We start from the raw sequence: 19,236 nt of genomic DNA, 5'->3' as shown, positions 1-19,236 counted from the left end.
TTGGTGTGCTTTGGTACCGTATGGATGTACTTGTACGGTATTGTACCGTTTTGGTGTGGTTTGGTACCGTATGGATGTACTCGTACGGTATTGCACCGTTTTGGTGTGGTTTGGTACCGTAACGAAGTACTCGTACGGTATTGTACCGTTTTGGTGTGGTTTGGTACCGTATGGATGTACTCGTACGGTATTGCACCGTTTTGGTGTGGTTTGGTACCGTAACGAAGTACTCGTACGGTATTGTACCGTTTTGGTGTGGTTTGGTACCGTATGGATGTACTCGTACGGTATTGCACCGTTTTGGTATTGTTTCGTACCGTAACGAAGTACTCGTACGGTATTGCACCGTTTTGGTGTGTTTTGGTACCGTATGGATGTACTCGTACGGTATTGCACCGTTTTGGTGTGGTTTTGTACCATATGGATGTACTCGTACGGTATTGTACCGTTTTGGTGTGGTTTAGTACCGTATGGATGTGCTCGTACGGTATTGCACCGTTTTGGTGTGGTTTGGTACCGTATGGATGTGCTCGTACGGTATTGTACCGTTTTGGTGTGGTTTGGTACCGTATGGATGTCCTCGTACGGTATTGCACCGTTTTCGTGTTGTTTGGTACCGTATGGATGTACTCGTACGGTATTGCACCGTTTTCGTATTGTTTGGTACCGTAACGAAGTACTCGTACGGTATTGCACCGTTTTGGTGCGGTTTAGTACCGTTTGGATGTACTCGTACGGTATTGCACCGTTTTGGTGTGGTTTGGTGCCGTATGGATGTACTCGTACGGTATTGCACCGTTTTGGTTTGGTTTGGTACCGTAACGATGTACTTGTACGGTGTTGTACCGTTTTGGTGTGGTTTGGTACCGTAACGAAGTACTCGTACGGTATTGCCCCGTTTTCGTCTGGTTTGGTACCGTACGGATGTACTCGTACGGTATTGCACCGTTTTTGTGTGGTTTGGTACCGTTTTGATGTACTCGTACGGTATTGCACCGTTTTGGTTTGGTTATGTACCGTAACGAAGTAGTCGTACGGTATTGCACCGTTTTGGTGTGGTTTGGTACCGTATGGATGTACTGGTACGGTATTGCACCGTTTTGGTTTGGTTTCGTACGGTAACGAATTACTCGTATGGTATTGCACCGTTTTGGTGTGGTTTGGTACCGTATGGATGTACTCGTACGGTATTGCACCGTTTTGGTGTGGTTTGGTACCGTAACGAAGTACTCTTACGGTATTGCACCGTTTTGGTGTGGTTTGGTACCGTATGGATGTACTCGTACGGTATTGCACCGTTTTGGTGTTGTTTGGTACCGTCACGAAGTACTCATACGGTATTGTATCGTTTTGGTGTGGTTTGGTACGATAATGAAGTACTCGTACGGTATTGCACCGTTTTGGTGTGATTTGGTACCGTATGGATGTACTCGTACGGTATTGCACCGTTTTGGTGTGGTTTGGTACCGTATGGATGTACTCGTACAGTATAGCATCGTTTTGGTCCGTTTTGGTGTGGTTTGGTACCGTATGGATGTACTCGTACGGTATTGCAGCGTTTTGGTATTGTTTGGTACCGTAACGAAGTACTCGTACGGTATTGTACCGTTTTGGTGTGGTTTGGTACCATAACGATGTACTAGTACGGTATTGCACCGTTTTTGTGTGGTTTGGTACCGTATGGTTGTTTTCTTACGGTATTGCACCGTTTTGGTGTGGTTTGGTACTGTATGGATGTACTCGTACGGTATTGCACCGTTTTGGTTTGGTTTGGTACCGTAACGAAGTACTTGTACGGTATTGTACCGTTTTGGTGTGGTTTGGTACCGTAACGAAGTACTCGTATGGTATTGTCCCGTTTTCGTGTGGTTTGGCACCGTATGGATGTACTAGTACGGTATTGCACCGTTTTGGTGTGGTTTGGTACCGTAACGAAGTACTCGTACGGTATTGCACCACTTTGGTGTGTTTTGGTACCGTATGGATGTACTCGTACGGTATTGCACCATTTTGGTGTGGTTTGGTACCGTATGGATGTACTCGTACGGTATTGTACCGTTTTGGTGTGGTTTGGTACCGTATGGATGTACTCGTACGGTATTGCACCGTTTTGGTGTGCTTTGGTACCATATGGATGTACTCGTACGGTATTGTACCGTTTTGGTGTGGTTTGGTACCGTATGGATGTACTCGTACGGTATTGCACCGTTTTGGTGTGGTTTGGTACCGTATGGATGTACTCGTACGGTATTGCACCGTTTTGGTGTGGTTTGGTACGGTATGGATGTACTCGTACGGTATTGTACCGTTTTGGTGTGGTTTGGTACCGTATGGATGTACTCGTACGGTATTGCACCGTTTTGGTGTGGTTTGGTACCGTAACGAAGTACTCGTACGGTATTGTACCGTTTTGGTGTGGTTTGGTACCATAACGAAGTACTCGTACGGTATTGCACCGTTTTGGTGTGGTTTGGTACCGTAACGAAGTACTCGTACGGTATTGTACCGTTTTGGTGTGGTTTGGTACTGTAACGAAGTACTCGTACGGTATTGCACCGTTTTGGTGTGGTTTGGTACCGTATGGTTGTACTCGTACGGTATTGCACCGTTTTGGTGTGGTTTGGTACCGTATGGATGTAGTCGTACGGTATTGCACCGTTTTGGTTTGGTTTGGTTCCGTAACGAAGTACTTGTACGGTATTGCACCTTTTTGGTGTGGTTTCGTACCGTTACGAAGTACTCGTACGGTATTGCCCCGTTTTTGTGTGGTTTGGTACCATATGGATGTACTCGTACGGTATTGCACCGTTTTGGTGTGGTTTGGTACCGTATGGTTGTACTCGTACGGTATTGCACCGTTTTGGTGTGGTTTGGTACCGTATGGATGTACTCGTACGGTATTGCACTGTTTTGGTTTGGTTTGGTACCGTAACGAAGTACTTGTACGGTATTGTACCGTTTTGGTGTGCTTTGGTACCGTATGGATGTACTTGTACGGTATTGTACCGTTTTGGTGTGGTTTGGTACCGTATGGATGTACTCGTACGGTATTGCACCGTTTTGGTGTGGTTTGGTACCGTAACGAAGTACTCGTACGGTATTGTACCGTTTTGGTGTGGTTTGGTACCGTATGGATGTACTCGTACGGTATTGCACCGTTTTGGTATTGTTTGGTACCGTAACGAAGTACTCGTACGGTATTGCACCGTTTTGGTGTGTTTTGGTACCGTATGGATGTACTCGTACGGTATTGCACCGTTTTGGTGTGGTTTGGTACCGTATGGATGTACTCGTACGGTATTGTACCGTTTTGGTGTTGTTTGGTACCGTATGGATGTGCTCGTACGGTATTGCACCGTTTTGGTGTGGTTTGGTACCGTATGGATGTACTCGTACGGTATTGCACCGTTTTCGTGTTGTTTGGTACCGTATGGATGTACTCGTACGGTATTGCACCGTTTTCGTATTGTTTGGTACCGTAACGAAGTACTCGTACGGTATTGCACCGTTTTGGTGCGGTTTAGTACCGTATGGATGTACTCGTACGGTATTGCACCGTTTTGGTGTGGTTTGGTGCCGTATGGATGTACTCGTACGGTATTGCACCGTTTTGGTTTGGTTTGGTACCGTAACGATGTACTTGTACGGTGTTGTACCGTTTTGGTGTGGTTTGGTACCGTAACGAAGTACTCGTACGGTATTGCCCCGTTTTCGTCTGGTTTTGTACCGTACGGATGTACTCGTACGGTATTGCACCGTTTTTGTGTGGTTTGGTACCGTTTTGATGTACTCGTACGGTATTGCACCGTTTTGGTTTGGTTTGGTACTGTAACGAAGTACTCGTACGGTATTGCACCGTTTTGGTGTGGTTTGGTACCGTATGGATGTACTGGTACGGTATTGCACCGTTTTGGTTTGGTTTCGTACGGTAACGAAGTACTCGTATGGTATTGCACCGTTTTGGTGTGGTTTGGTACCGTATGGATGTACTCGTACGGTATTGCACCGTTTTGGTGTGGTTTGGTACCGTAACGAAGTACTCTTACGGTATTGCACCGTTTTGGTGTGGTTTGGTACCGTATGGATGTACTCGTACGGTATTGCACCGTTTTGGTGTTGTTTGGTACCGTAACGAAGTACTCATACGGTATTGTATCGTTTTGGTGTGGTTTGGTACGGTAATGAAGTACTCGTACGGTATTGCACCGTTTTGGTGTGATTTGGTACCGTATGGATGTACTCGTACGGTATTGCACCGTTTTGGTGTGGTTTGGTACCGTATGGATATACTCGTACGGTATTGCATCGTTTTGGTCCGTTTTGGTGTGGTTTGGTACCGTATGGATGTACTCGTACGGTATTGCAGCGTTTTGGTATTGTTTGGTACCGTAACGAAGTACTCGTACGGTATTGTACCGTTTTGGTGTGGTTTGGTACCATAACGATGTACTCGTACGGTATTGCACCGTTTTGGTGTGGTTTGGTACCGTATGGTTGTTTTCTTACGGTATTGCACCGTTTTGGTGTGGTTTGGTACTGTATGGATGTACTCGTACGGTATTGCACCGTTTTGGTTTGGTTTTGTACCGTAACGAAGTACTTGTACGGTATTGTACCGTTTTGGTGTGGTTTAGTACCGTAACGAAGTACTCGTATGGTATTGTCCCGTTTTTGTGTGGTTTGGCACCGTATGGATGTACTAGTACGGTATTGCACCGTTTTGGTGTGGTTTGGTACCGTAACGAAGTACTCGTACGGTATTGCACCACTTTGGTGTGTTTTGGTACCGTATGGATGTACTCGTACGGTATTGCACCATTTTGGTGTGGTTTGGTACCGTATGGATGTACTCGTACGGTATTGTACCGTTTTGGTGTGGTTTGGTACCGTATGGATGTACTCGTACGGTATTGCACCGTTTTGGTGTGCTTTGGTTTCATATGGATGTACTCGTACGGTATTGTACCGTTTTGGTGTGGTTTGGTACCGTATGGATGTACTCGTACGGTATTGCACCGTTTTGGTGTGGTTTGGTACCGTATGGATGTACTCGTACGGTATTGCAACGTTTTGGTGTGGTTTGGTACGGTATGGATGTACTCGTACGGTATTGTACCGTTTTGGTGTGGTTTGGTACCGTATGGATGTACTCGTACGGTATTGCACCGTTTTGGTGTGGTTTGGTACCGTAACGAAGTACTCGTACGGTATTGTACCGTTTTGGTGTGGTTTGGTACCATAACGAAGTACTCGTACGGTATTGCACCGTTTTGGTGTGGTTTGGTACCGTAACGAAGTACTCGTACGGTATTGTACCGTTTTGGTGTGGTTTGGTACTGTAACGAAGTACTCGTACGGTATTGCACCGTTTTGGTGTGGTTTGGTACCGTATGGTTGTACTCGTACGGTATTGCACCGTTTTGGTGTGGTTTTGTACCGTATGGATGTAGTCGTACGGTATTGCACCGTTTTGGTTTGGTTTGGTTCCGTAACGAAGTACTTGTACGGTATTGCACCTTTTTGGTGTGGTTTCGTACCGTTACGAAGTACTCGTACGGTATTGCCCCATTTTCGTGTGGTTTGGTACCGTATGGATGTACTCGTACGGTATTGCACCGTTTTGGTGTGGTTTGGTGCCATATGGTTGTACTCGTACGGTATTGCACCGTTTTGGTGTGGTTTGGTACCGTATGGATGTACTCGTACGGTATTGCACTGTTTTGGTTTGGTTTGGTACCGTAACGAAGTACTTGTACGGTATTGTACCGTTTTGGTGTGCTTTGGTACCGTATGGATGTACTCGTACGGTATTGTACCGTTTTGGTGTGGTTTGGTACCGTATGGATGTACTCGTATGGTATTGCACCGTTTTGGTGTGGTTTGGTACCGTATCGAAGTACTCGTACGGTATTGTACCGTTTTGGTGTGGTTTGGTACCGTATGGATGTACTCGTACGGTATTGCACCGTTTTGGTATTGTTTGGTACCGTAACGAAGTACTCGTACGGTATTGCACCGTTTTCGTGTGTTTTGGTACCGTATGGATGTACTCGTACGGTATTGTACCGTTTTGGTGCGGTTTGGTACCGTATGGATGTACTCGTACGGTATTGCACCGTTTTGGTGTGGTTTGGTACCATATGGATGTACTCGTACGGTATTGCACCGTTTTGGTGTGGTTTGGTACCGTATGGATGTACTCGTACGGTATTGCACCGTTTTGGTGTGGTTTGGTACTGTAACGAAGTGCTCGTACGGTATTGCACCGTTTTGGTGTGGTTTGGTACCGTATGGATGTACTCGTACGGTATTGCACCGTTTTCGTATTGTTTGGTACCGTAACGAAGTACTCGTACGGTATTGCACCGTTTTGGTGTGGTTTGGTACCGTATGGATGTACTCGTACGGTATTGCACCGTTTTTGTGTGGTTTGGTACCGTATGGATGTACTCGTAAGGTATTGCACCGTTTTGGTGTGCTTTGGTACCGTATGGATGTAGTCGTACGGTATTGCACCGTTTTGGTTTGGTTTGGTTCCGTAACGAAGTACTTGTACGGTATTGCACCTTTTTGGTGTGGTTTCGTACCGTTACGAAGTACTCGTACGGTATTGCCCCATTTTCGTGTGGTTTGGTACCGTATGGATGTACTCGTACGGTATTGCACCGTTTTGGTGTGGTTTGGTACCATATGGTTGTACTCGTACGGTATTGCACCGTTTTGGTGTGGTTTGGTACCGTATGGATGTACTCGTACGGTATTGCACTGTTTTGGTTTGGTTTGGTACCGTAACGAAGTACTGGTACGGTATTGTACCGTTTTGGTGTGCTTTGGTACCGTATGGATGTACTCGTACGGTATTGTACCGTTTTGGTGTGGTTTGGTACCGTATGGATGTACTCGTATGGTATTGCACCGTTTTGGTGTGGTTTGGTACCGTATCGAAGTACTCGTACGGTATTGTACCGTTTTGGTGTGGTTTGGTACCGTATGGATGTACTCGTACGGTATTGCACCGTTTTGGTGTGGTTTGGTACCATATGGTTGTACTCGTACGGTATTGCACCGTTTTGGTGTGGTTTGGTACCGTATGGATGTACTCGTACGGTATTGCACTGTTTTGGTTTGGTTTGGTACCGTTACGAAGTACTTGTACGGTATTGTACCGTTTTGGTGTGCTTTGGTACCGTATGGATGTACTCGTACGGTATTGTACCGTTTTGGTGTGGTTTGGTACCGTATGGATGTACTCGTATGGTATTGCACCGTTTTGGTGTGGTTTGGTACCGTATCGAAGTACTCGTACGGTATTGTAGCGTTTTGGTGTGGTTTGGTACCGTATGGATGTACTCGTACGCTATTGCACCGTTTTGGTGTGGTTTGGTACCATATGGTTGTACTCGTACGGTATTGCACCGTTTTGGTGTGGTTTGGTACCGTATGGATGTACTCGTACGGTATTGCACTGTTTTGGTTTGGTTTGGTACCGTAACGAAGTACTTGTACGGTATTGTACCGTTTTGGTGTGCTTTGGTACCGTATGGATGTACTCGTACGGTATTGTACCGTTTTGGTGTGGTTTGGTACCGTATGGATGTACTCGTATGGTATTGCACCGTTTTGGTGTGGTTTGGTACCGTATCGAAGTACTCGTACGGTATTGTACCGTTTTGGTGTGGTTTGGTACCGTATGGATGTACTCGTACGGTATTGCACCGTTTTGGTGTGGTTTGGTACCATATGGATGTACTCGTACGGTATTGCACCGTTTTGGTGTGGTTTGGTACCGTATGGATGTACTCGTACGGTATTGCACCGTTTTGGTGTGGTTTGGTACTGTAACGAAGTGCTCGTACGGTATTGCACCGTTTTGGTGTGGTTTGGTAACGTATGGATGTACTCGTACGGTATTGCACCGTTTTCGTATTGTTTGGTACCGTAACGAAGTACTCGTACGGTATTGCACCGTTTTGGTGTGGTTTGGTACCGTATGGATGTACTCGTACGGTATTGCACCGTTTTTGTGTGGTTTGGTACCGTATGGATGTACTGGTAAGGTATTGCACCGTTTTGGTGTGGTTTGGTACCGTATGGATGTAGTCGTACGGTATTGCACCGTTTTGGTTTGGTTTGGTTCCGTAACGAAGTACTTGTACGGTATTGCACCTTTTTGGTGTGGGTTCGTACCGTTACTAAGTACTCGTACGGTATTGCCCCATTTTCGTGTGGTTTGGTACCGTATGGATGTACTCGTACGGTATTGCACCGTTTTGGTGTGGTTTGGTACCATATGGTTGTACTCGTACGGTATTGCACCGTTTTGGTGTGGTTTGGTACCGTATGGATGTACTCGTACGGTATTGCACTGTTTTGGTTTGGTTTGGTACCGTAACGAAGTACTTGTACGGTATTGTACCGTTTTGGTGTGCTTTGGTACCGTATGGATGTACTCGTACGGTATTGTACCGTTTTGGTGTGGTTTGGTACCGTATGGATGTACTCGTATGGTATTGCACCGTTTTGGTGTGGTTTGGTACCGTATCGAAGTACTCGTACGGTATTGTACCGTTTTGGTGTGGTTTGGTACCGTATGGATGTACTCGTACGGTATTGCACCGTTTTGGTATTGTTTGGTACCGTAACGAAGTACTCGTACGGTATTGCACCGTTTTCGTGTGTTTTGGTACCGTATGGATGTACTCGTACGGTATTGTACCGTTTTGGTGCGGTTTGGTACCGTATGGATGTACTCGTACGGTATTGCACCGTTTTGGTGTGGTTTGGTACCATATGGATGTACTCGTACGGTATTGCACCGTTTTGGTGTGGTTTGGTACCGTATGGATGTACTCGTACGGTATTGCACCGTTTTGGTGTGGTTTGGTACTGTAACGAAGTGCTCGTACGGTATTGCACCGTTTTGGTGTGGTTTGGTGCCGTATGGATGTACTCGTACGGTATTGCACCGTTTTCGTATTGTTTGGTACCGTAACGAAGTACTCGTACGGTATTGCACCGTTTTGGTGTGGTTTGGTACCGTATGGATGTACTCGTACGGTATTGCACCGTTTTTGTGTGGTTTGGTACCGTATGGATGTACTCGTAAGGTATTGCACCGTTTTGGTATTGTTTGGTACCGTAACGAAGTACTCGTACGGTATTGTACCGTTTTGGTTTGGTTTGGTACCGTAACGAAGTACTCGTACGGTATTGCACCATTTTGGTGTGGTTCGGTACCGTATGGATGTACTCGTACGGTATTGCACCGTTTTTGTGTGGTTTGGTACCGTTTGGATGTACTCGTACGGCATTGCACCGTTTTGGTTTGATTTGGTACCGTAACGAAGTACTCGTACGGTATTGCACCGTTTTGGTGTGGTTTGGTACCGTAAGGATGTACTCGTACGGTATTCCACCGTTTTGGTGTGGTTTGATACCGTAACGAAGTACTCGTACGGTATTGCACCGTTTTGGTGTGGTTTGGTACCGTATGGATGTACTCGTACGGTATTGCACCGTTTTCGTATTGTTTGGTACCGTAACGAAGTACTCGTACGGTATTGCACCGTTTTGGTGTGGTTTGGTACTCGTACGGATGTACTCGTACGGTATTGTACCGTTTTGGTGTGGTTTGGTACCGTATAGATGTACTCGTACGGTATTGCACCATTTTGGTGTGGTTTGGTACTGTAACGAAGTACTCGTACGGTATTGCACTTTTTTGGTGTGGTTTGGTACCGTATGGATGTACTCGTACGGTATTGTACCGTTTTGGTGTGGTTTGGTACCGTATGGATGTACTTGTACGGTATTGCACCGTTTTGGTATTGTTTGGTACCGTAACGAAGTACTCGTACGGTATTGTAACGTTTTGGTGTGGTTTGGTACCGTAACGAAGTACTCGTACGGTATTGCACCGTTTTGGTGTGGTTTGGTACCGTATGGTTGTACTCGTACGGTATTGCACCGTTTTGGTGTGGTTTGGTACCGTATGGATGTAGTCATACGGTATTGCACCGTTTTGGTTTGGTTTGGTTCCGTAACGAAGTACTTGTACGGTATTGCACCGTTTTGGTGTGGTTTCGTACCGTTACGAAGTACTCGTACGGTATTGCCCCATTTTCGTGTGGTTTTGTACCGTATGGATGTACTCGTACGGTATTGCACCGTTTTGGTGTGGTTTGGTACCGTATTGTTGTACTCGTACGGTATTGCACCGTTTTGGTGTGGTTTGGTACCGTATGGATGTACTCGTACGGTATTGCACTGTTTTGGTTTGGTTTGGTACCGTAACGAAGTACTTGTACGGTATTGTACCGTTTTGGTGTGCTTTGGTACCGTATGGATGTACTCGTACGGTATTGTACCGTTTTGGTGTGGTTTGGTACCGTATGGATGTACTCGTATGGTATTGCACCGTTTTGGTGTGGTTTGGTACCGTATCGAAGTACTCGTACGGTATTGTACCGTTTTGGTGTGGTTTGGTACCGTATGGATGTACTCGTACGGTATTGCACCGTTTTGGTATTGTTTGGTACCGTAACGAAGTACTCGTACGGTATTGCACCGTTTTCGTGTGTTTTGGTACCGTATGGATGTACTCGTACGGTATTGTACCGTTTTGGTGCGGTTTGGTACCGTATGGATGTACTCGTACGGTATTGCACCGTTTTGGTGTGGTTTGGTACCGTATGGATGTACTCGTACGGTATTGCACCGTTTTGGTGTGGTTTGGTACTGTAACGAAGTGCTCGTACGGTATTGCACCGTTTTGGTGTGGTTTGGTACCGTATGGATGTACTCGTACGGTATTGCACCGTTTTCGTATTGTTTGGTACCGTAACGAAGTACTCGTACGGTATTGCACCGTTTTGGTGTGGTTTGGTACCGTATGGATGTACTCGTACGGTATTGCACCATTTTTGTGTGGTTTGGTACCGTATGGATGTACTCGTAAGGTATTGCACCGTTTTGGTGTGGTTTGGTACCGTATGGATGTAGTCGTACGGTATTGCACCGTTTTGGTTTGGTTTGGTTCCGTAACGAAGTACTTGTACGGTATTGCACCTTTTTGGTGTGGTTTCGTACCGTTACGAAGTACTCGTACGGTATTGCCCCATTTTCGTGTGGTTTGGTACCGTATGGATGTACTCGTACGGTATTGCACCGTTTTTGTGTGGTTTGGTACCATATGGTTGTACTCGTACGGTATTGCACCGTTTTGGTGTGGTTTGGTACCGTATGGATGTACTCGTACGGTATTGCACTGTTTTGGTTTGGTTTGGTACCGTAACGAAGTACTTGTACGGTATTGTACCGTTTTGGTGTGCTTTGGTACCGTATGGATGTACTCGTACGGTAATGTACCGTTTTGTTGTGGTTTGGTACCGTATGGATGTACTCGTACGGTATTGCACCGTTTTGGTATTGTTTGGTACCGTAACGAAGTACTCGTACGGTATTGCACCGTTTTCGTGTGTTTTGGTACCGTATGGATGTACTCGTACGGTATTGTACCGTTTTGGTGCGGTTTGGTACCGTATGGATGTACTCGTACGGTATTGCACCGTTTTGGTGTGGTTTGGTACCATATGGATGTACTCGTACGGTATTGCACCGTTTTGGTGTGGTTTGGTACCGTATGGATGTACTCGTACGGTATTGCACCGTTTTGGTGTGGTTTTGTACTGTAACGAAGTGCTCGTACGGTATTGCACCGTTTTGGTGTGGTTTGGTACCGTATGGATGTACTCGTACGGTATTGCACCGTTTTCGTATTGTTTGGTACCGTAACGAAGTACTCGTACGGTATTGCACCGTTTTGGTGTGGTTTGGTACCGTATGGATGTACTCGTACGGTATTGCACCGTTTTTGTGTGGTTTGGTACCGTATGGATGTACTCGTAAGGTATTGCACCGTTTTGGTATTGTTTGGTACCGTAACGAAGTACTCGTACGGTATTGTACCGTTTTGGTGTGGTTTGGTACCGTAACGAAGTACTCGTACGGTATTGCACCATTTTGGTGTGGTTCGGTACCGTATGGATGTACTCGTACGGTATTGCACCGTTTTTGTGTGGTTTGGTACCGTTTGGATGTACTCGTACGGCATTGCACCGTTTTGGTTTGATTTGGTACCGTAACGAAGTACTCGTACGGTATTGCACCGTTTTGGTGTGGTTTGGTACCGTAAGGATGTACTCGTACGGTATTCCACCGTTTTGGTGTGGTTTGATACCGTAACGAAGTACTCGTACGGTATTGCACCGTTATGGTGTGGTTTGGTACCGTATGGATGTACTCGTACGGTATTGCACCGTTTTCGTATTGTTTGGTACCGTAACGAAGTACTCGTACGGTATTGCACCGTTTTGGTGTGGTTTGGTACTCGTACGGATGTACTCGTACGGTATTGTACCGTTTTGGTGTGGTTTGGTACCGTATAGATGTACTCGTACGGTATTGCACCGTTTTGGTGTGGTTTGGTACTGTAACGAAGTACTCGTACGGTATTGCACTGTTTTGGTGTGGTTTGGTACCGTATGGATGTACTCGTACGGTATTGTACCGTTTTGGTGTGGTTTGGTACCGTATGGATGTACTTGTACGGTATTGCACCGTTTTGGTATTGTTTGGTACCGTAACGAAGTACTCGTACGGTATTGTAACGTTTTGGTGTGGTTTGGTACCGTAACGAAGTACTCGTACGGTATTGCACCGTTTTGGTGTGGTTTGGTACCGTATGGATGTACTCGTACGGTATTGAACCGTTTTGGTATTGTTTGGTACCGTAACGAAGTACTCGTACGGTATTGCACTGTTTTCGTGTGTTTTGGTACCGTATGGATGTACTCGTACGGTATTGTACCGTTTTGGTGCGGTTTGGTACCGTATGGATGTACTCGTACGGTATTGCACCGTTTTGGTTTGGTTTGGTACCATATGGATGTACTCGTACGGTATTGCACCGTTTTGGTGTGGTTTGGTACCGTATGGATGTACTCGTACGGTATTGCACCGTTTTGGTGTGGTTTGGTACTGTAACGAAGTGCTCGTACGGTATTGCACCGTTTTGGTGTGGTTTGGTACCGTATGGATGTACTCGTACGGTATTGCACCGTTTCCGTATTGTTTGGTACCGTAACGAAGTACTCGTACGGTATTGCACCGTTTTGGTGTGGTTTGGTACCGTATGGATGTACTCGTACGGTATTGCACCGTTTTTGTGTGGTTTGGTACCGTATGGATGTACTCGTAAGGTAATGCACCGTTTTGGTATTGTTTGGCACCGTAACGAAGTACTCGTACGGTATTGTACCGTTTTGGTGTGGTTTGGTACCGTAACGAAGTACTCGTACGGTATTGCACCATTTTGGTGTGGTTCGGTACCGTATGGATGTACTCGTACGGTATTGCACCGTTTTTGTGTGGTTTGGTACCGTTTGGATGTACTCGTACGGCATTGCACCGTTTTGGTTTGATTTGGTACCGTAACGAAGTACTCGTACGGTATTGCACCGTTTTGGTGTGGTTTGGTACCGTAAGGATGTACTCGTACGGTATTCCACCGTTTTGGTGTGGTTTGATACCGTAACGAAGTACTCGTACGGTATTGCACCGTTTTGGTGTGGTTTGGTACCGTATGGATGTACTCGTACGATATTGCACCGTTTTCGTATTGTTTGGTACCGTAACGAAGTACTCGTACGGTATTGCACCGTTTTGGTGTGGTTTGGTACTCGTACGGATGTACTCGTACGGTATTGTACCGTTTTGGTGTGGTTTGGTACCGTATAGATGTACTCGTACGGTATTGCACCGTTTTGGTGTGGTTTGGTACTGTAACGAAGTACTCGTACGGTATTGCACTGTTTTGGTGTGGTTTGGTACCGTATGGATGTACTCGTACGGTATTGTACCGTTTTGGTGTGGTTTGGTACCGTATGGATGTACTTGTACGGTATTGCACCGTTTTGGTATTGTTTGGTACCGTAACGAAGTACTCGTACGGTATTGTAACGTTTTGGTGTGGTTTGGTACCGTAACGAAGTACTCGTACGGTATTGCACCGTTTTGGTGTGGTTTGGTACCGTATGGTTGTACTCGTACGGTATTGCACCGTTTTGGTGTGGTTTGGTACCGTATGGATGTAGTCGTACGGTATTGCACCGTTTTGGTTTGGTTTGGTTCCGTAACGAAGTACTTGTACGGTATTGCACCGTTTTGGTGTGGTTTCGTACCGTTACGAAGTACTCGTACGGTATTGCCCCATTTTCGTGTGGTTTTGTACCGTATGGATGTACTCGTACGGTATTGCACCGTTTTGGTGTGGTTTGGTACCGTATTGTTGTACTCGTACGGTATTGCACCGTTTTGGTGTGGTTTGGTACCGTATGGATGTACTCGTACGGTATTGCACTGTTTTGGTTTGGTTTGGTACCGTAACGAAGTACTTGTACGGTATTGTACCGTTTTGGTGTGCTTTGGTACCGTATGGATGTACTCGTACGGTATTGTACCGTTTTGGTGTGGTTTGGTACCGTATGGATGTACTCGTACGGTATTGCACCGTTTTGGTGTGGTTTGGTACCGTATGGATGTACTCGTACGGTATTGTACCGTTTTGGTGTGGTTTGGTACCGTATGGATGTACTTGTACGGTATTGCACCGTTTTGGTATTGTTTGGTACCGTAACGAAGTACTCGTACGGTATTGTAACGTTTTGGTGTGGTTTGGTACCGTAACGAAGTACTCGTACGGTATTGCACCGTTTTGGTGTGGTTTGGTACCGTATGGTTGTACTCGTACGGTATTGCACCGTTTTGGTGTGGTTTGGTACCGTATGGATGTAGTCGTACGGTATTGCACCGTTTTGGTTTGGTTTGGTTCCGTAACGATGTACTTGTACGGTATTGCACCGTTTTGGTGTGGTTTCGTACCGTTACGAAGTACTCGTACGGTATTGCCCCATTTTCGTGTGGTTTTGTACCGTATGGATGTACTCGTACGGTATTGCACCGTTTTGGTGTGGTTTGGTACCGTATGGTTGTACTCGTACGGTATTGCACCGTTTTGGTGTGGTTTGGTACCGTATGTATGTACTCGTACGGTATTGCACCGTTTTGGTGTGGTTTGGTACCATATGGATGTATGGATGTACCCGCACGGTATTGCACCGTTTTGGTGTGGTTTGGTACCGTATGGATGTACTCGTACGGTATTGCACCGTTTTGGTGTGGTTTGGTACCGTATGGATGTACTCGTACGGTATTGCACCGTTTTGGTGTGGTTTGGTACCGTATCGAAGTACTCGTACGGTATTTTACCGTTTTGGTGTGGTTTGGTACCGTATGGATGTACTCGTACGGTATTGAACCGTTTTGGTATTGTTTGGTACCGTAACGAAGTACTCGTACGGTATTGCACCGTTTTGGTACCGTATGGATGTACTCGTACGGTATTGCACCGTTTTGGTGTGGTTTGGTACCATATGGATGTATGGATGTACTCGTACGGTATTGCACCGTTTTGGTGTGGTTTGGTACTCGTACGGATGTACTCGTACGGTGTTGTACCGTTTTTGTGTGGTTTGGTATCGTATAGATGTACTCGTACGGTATTGCACCGTTTTGGTGTGGTTTGGTACTGTAACGAAGTACTCGTACGGTATTGCACCGTTTTGGTGTGGTTTGGTACCGTATGGATGTACTCATACGGTATTGTACCGTTTTGGTGTGGTTTGGTACCGTATGGATGTACTTGTATGGTATTGCACCGTTTTGGTATTGTTTGGTACCGTAACGAAGTACTCGTACGGTATTGTAACGTTTTGGTGTGGTTCGGTACCGTAACGAAGTACTCGTACGGTATTGCACCGTTTTGGTGTGGTTTGGTACCGTATGGTTGTACTCGTACGGTATTGCACCGTTTTGGTGTGGTTTGGTACCGTATGGATGTACTCGTACGGTATTGCACCGTTTTGGTTTGGTTTGGTACCGTAACGAAGTACTTGTACGGTATTGTACCGTTTTGGTGTGGTTTCGTACCGTAACGAAGTACTCGTACGGTATTGCCCCGTTTTCGTGTGGTTTGGTACCGTATGGATGTACTCGTATGGTATTGCACCGTTTTGGTGTGGTTTGGTACCGTATGGTTGTACTCGTACGGTATTGCTCCGTTTTGGTGTGGTTTGGTACCGTATGGATGTACTCGTACGGTATTGCACCGTTTTGGTGTGGTTTGGTACCGTATGGATGTACTCGTACGGTATTGTACCGTTTTGGTGTGGTTTGGTACCGTAACGAAGTACTCGTACGGTATTGTAACGTTTTGGTGTGGTTTGGTACCGTAACGAAGTACTCGTACGGTATTGCACCGTTTTGGTGTGGTTTCGAACCGTATGGTTGTACTCGTACGGTATTGTACCGTTTTGGTGTGCTTTGGTACCGTATGGATGTACTCGTACGGTATTGCACAGTTTTGGTTTGGTTTGGTACCGTAACGAAGTACTTGTACGGTATCGTACCGTTTTGGTGTGCTTTGGTACCGTATGGATGTACTCGTACGGTATTGTACCGTTTTGGAGTGGTTTGGTACCGTATGGATGTACTCGTACGGTATTGCACCGTTTTGGTGTGGTTTGGTACCGTATGGATGTACTCGTACGGTATTGTACCGTTATGGTGTGGTTTGGTACCGTATGGATGTACTTCTACGGTATTGCACCGTTTTGGTATTGTTTGGTACCGTAACGAAGTACTCGTACGGTATTGTAACGTTTTGGTGTGGTTTGGTACCGTAACGAAGTACTCGTACGGTATTGCACCGTTTTGGGGTGGTTTGGTACCGTATGGTTGTACTCGTACGGTATTGCACCGTTTTGGTGTGGTTTGGTACCGTATGGATGTGCTCGTACGGTATTGCACCGTTTTTGTGTGGTTTGGTACCGTATGGATGTACTCGTAAGGTATTGCACCGTTTTGGTATTGTTTGGTACCGTAACGAAGTACTCGTACGGTATTGTACCGTTTTGGTGTGGTTTGGTACCGTAACGAAGTACTCGTACGGTATTGCACAATTTTGGTGTGGTTCGGTACCGTATGGATGTACTCGTACGTTATTGCACCGTTTTTGTGTGGTTTGGTACCGTTTGGATGTACTCGTACGGCATTGCACCGTTTTGGTTTGATTTGGTACCGTAACGAAGTACTCGTACGGTATTGCACCGTTTTGGTGTGGTTTGGTACCGTAAGGATGTACTCGTACGGTATTCCACCGTTTTGGTGTGGTTTTATACCGTAACGAAGTACTCGTACGGTATTGCACCGTTTTGGTGTGGTTTGGTACCGTATGGATGTACTCGTACGGTATTGCACCGTTTTCGTATTGTTTGGTACCGTAACGAAGTACTCGTACGGTATTGCACCGTTTTGGTGTGGTTTGGTACTCGTACGGATGTACTCGTACGGTATTGTACCGTTTTGGTGTGGTTTGGTACCGTATAGATGTACTCGTACGGTATTGCACCGTTTTGGTGTGGTTTGGTACTGTAACGAAGTACTCGTACGGTATTGCACTGTTTTGGTGTGGTTTGGTACCGTATGGATGTACTCGTACGGTATTGTACCGTTTTGGTGTGGTTTGGTACCGTATGGATGTACTTGTACGGTATTGCACCGTTTTGGTATTGTTTGGTACCGTAACGAAGTACTCGTACGGTATTGTAACGTTTTGGTGTGGTTTGGTACCGTAACGAAGTACTCGTACGGTATTGCACCGTTTTGGTGTGGTTTGGTACCGTATGGATGTACTCGTACGGTATTGCACAGTTTTGGTATTGTTTGGTACCGTAACGAAGTACTCGTACGGTATTGCACTGTTTTCGTGTGTTTTGGTACCGTATGGATGTACTCGTACGGTATTGTACCGTTTTGGTGCGGTTTGGTACCGTATGGATGTACTCGTACGGTATTGAACCGTTTTGGTGTGGTTTGGTACCATATGGATGTACTCGTACGGTATTGCACCGTTTTGGTGTGGTTTGGTACCGTATGGATGTACTCGTACGGTATTGCACCGTTTTGGTGTGGTTTGGTACTGTAACGAAGTGCTCGTACGGTATTGCACCGTTTTGGTGTGGTTTGGTACCGTATGGATGTACTCGTACGGTATTGCACCGTTTTCGTATTGTTTGGTACCGTAACGAAGTACTCGTACGGTATTGCACCGTTTTGGTGTGGTTTGGTACCGTATGGATGTACTCGTACGGTATTGCACCGTTTTTGTGTGGTTTGGTACCGTATGGATGTACTCGTAAGGTATTGCACCGTTTTGGTATTGTTTGGCACCGTAACGAAGTACTCGTACGGTATTGTACCGTTTTGGTGTGGTTTGGTACCGTAACGAAGTACTCGTACGGTATTGCACCATTTTGGTGTGGTTCGGTACCGTATGGATGTACTCGTACGGTATTGCACCGTTTTTGTGTGGTTTGGTACCGTTTGGATGTACTCGTACGGCATTGCACCGTTTTTGTTTGATTTGGTACCGTAACGAAGTACTCGTACGGTATTGCACCGTTTTGGTGTGGTTTGGTACCGTAAGGATGTACTCGTACGGTATTCCACCGTTTTGGTGTGGTTTGATACCGTAACGAAGTACTCGTACGGTATTGCACCGTTTTGGTGTGGTTTGGTACCGTATGGATGTACTCGTACGATATTGCACCGTTTTCGTATTGTTTGGTACCGTAACGAAGTACTCGTACGGTATTGCACCGTTTTGGTGTGGTTTGGTACTCGTACGGATGTACTCGTACGGTATTGTACCGTTTTGGTGTGGTTTGGTACCGTATAGATGAACTCGTACGGTATTGCACCGTTTTGGTGTGGTTTGGTACTGTAACGAAGTACTCGTACGGTATTGCACTGTTTTGGTGTGGTTTGGTACCGTATGGATGTACTCGTACGGTATTGTACCGTTTTGGTGTGGTTTGGTACCGTATGGATGTACTTGTACGGTATTGCACCGTTTTGGTATTGTTTGGTACCGTAACGAAGTACTCGTACGGTATTGTAACGTTTTGGTGTGGTTTGGTACCGTAACGAAGTACTCGTACGGTATTGCACCGTTTTGGTGTGGTTTGGTACCGTATGGTTGTACTCGTACGGTATTGCACCGTTTTGGTGTGGTTTGGTACCGTATGGATGTAGTCGTACGGTATTGCACCGTTTTGG

Source organism: Rhododendron vialii, chromosome 7a, assembly GCF_030253575.1.
Source record: "Rhododendron vialii isolate Sample 1 chromosome 7a, ASM3025357v1".
NCBI classification, from domain to species: Eukaryota; Viridiplantae; Streptophyta; class Magnoliopsida; order Ericales; family Ericaceae; genus Rhododendron; species Rhododendron vialii.
Note: the sequence above shows the minus strand (reverse complement) of the source record.